General features: G+C 44.1%; 1 protein-coding gene across 1 annotated transcript in view; it reads right to left on the reverse strand.

Moving 5' to 3' along the window:
* Positions 1-1879, reverse strand: part of LOC106809700 — a 67785-nt gene that overhangs the window by 29039 nt on the left and 36867 nt on the right. The gene's annotated exons all lie outside the window — the stretch shown is intronic.

Genomic DNA, 1879 nt, shown 5'->3' on the forward strand with positions numbered 1-1879 from the left:
CTCTCTCTCTCTCTCTCTCTCTCTCTCTCTCTCTCTCTCTCTCTCTCTCTCTCTCTCTCTCTCTCTCTCTCTCTCTCTCTCTCTCTCTCTCTCTCTCTCTCCCATGGTCCAATACTATTGTGAAGCCATACATCATATCCGGTTTGTTTAACCGCAGACATTGCGGTTGGGTGGTTTATGAGGGACCTGTGTTTGTTTTAAAGCCAGAATTAGAATCAGCAGAAAAATTCCGTTGTTTTTATAGGACGCTAATACTAGCACACCACAGGAGCGTTTTGAAAATTAATGACTGCAATTAGTATATTCCTGCTCTTGGGGGCTGCATTGTGTATAGCAGGGTTTATATATTCATCTAGTTGGAGCAGACTGTGAGACTAACGTCAAAACACACAGCCTTTCGATGCATGCCCGTTTCTTTGTGCTAACTAACCCGTACTCCCTATCCAAAGGTGCGTATCCACATACCATTAACACATTATCAAGTGAATGGACATATTTTTTGCTCTTAGGCCATAATAAAAATATTAATTGTTTGCCCTCACCCGACCGACCCGCCAAAAAGAGGCCGACGCAAACATTTTTATTGATCTTTCCCATTCTTTTTTTTTACAAATTGTATCACTGTACATTATATCAGGAGTAGATAATAGGGAAGGAGTGTGACTTCAATAAACAAAGGAAATTCGTCATTTACTAGCCTTAGAATACCTACGATTTACTACGCGTAACTCAACCAACTTGAGCTCAAATCGTACACAGTACATTCGCCTAGCATCGTGCGAAATCGTTTCCGCATATACACCCGCAATCCGGAGATACAGACTAAAACGTATGACACGATTATCCATTCTGTTGCCATCAATCCGAACGTATTGTCTGCCTGACTTGAAACAAAATGCAGCTACTAACGCTCGGCGATGCGGTATGGCTCGCTGGGAGATTGAGGCTGGAGCTGCTGCTGATTGCGGTGGGTGTGCGTGCGTGGGGGGCATATCAGCTGTATGCCGGTAAGCCGGTATGTAGCTGTATGCCGGGTCAAAGGTTATCTCGCCGAGCGTTGCGTCGATGTCCAATCTCCCAGCGAGCCACACCGCATCGCCGAGCGTTAGTAGCTGCATTTTGTTTCAAGTCAGGCGGACAATACGTTCGGATTGATGGCAACAGAATGAATAATCGTGTCGTACGTTTTAGTCTGTATCTCCGGATCGCGGGTGTATATGAGGAAACGATTTCGCACGATGCTAGGCGAATGTACTGTGTACATTTTAAGCTCAACTGACAAGTTGGTTGAGTTACGCATAGTAAATCGTAGGTATTCTAAGGCTAGTAAATGACGAATTTCCCTTGTTTATTGAAGTCACACTCCTTCCCTATTAATAGTATTATCTACTCCTGATTATATAAATCTGTATGCATATACATTATATGTACCAAGCAAAACAAACATTCAACATAATATTAATAGATATACTGCTCGTGTAGACACCATGCTGACTTTCTAAACAAAAAACCTCAAAAAAGATTTAAGCCTACCTACTTACACAAACTTTTCAGCCTGGGTCGAGTCAGGGCAAACAAAGATTTTTTTAATTGTGGCCTTATAGTTACTTGGTAGAGTAATGCAAATATACCTAGCAGGCGCGTAGCCAGGATTTTATTTTGGGGGGGGGCGGCAATGCATGAGCACGTGAAGTGTGCGAATCAGGGGCGTAAATCCGTACCGAGGAGTGGGGGGGGGCATGATCGGCGATAGCCATCACATACTAGCACGAGCGTAAGCCCACAATAATTTACACACACGCGCGCGATCGCGCACGCACGAACATACATACACACACACACACACACACAGGGGCGGATCCAGAATTTTTGAAAAGGG

This window comes from Priapulus caudatus, unplaced genomic scaffold (assembly GCF_000485595.1).
Source record: "Priapulus caudatus unplaced genomic scaffold, Priapulus_caudatus-5.0.1 Scaffold378, whole genome shotgun sequence".
Lineage (NCBI taxonomy): Eukaryota > Metazoa > Priapulida > Priapulimorpha > Priapulimorphida > Priapulidae > Priapulus > Priapulus caudatus.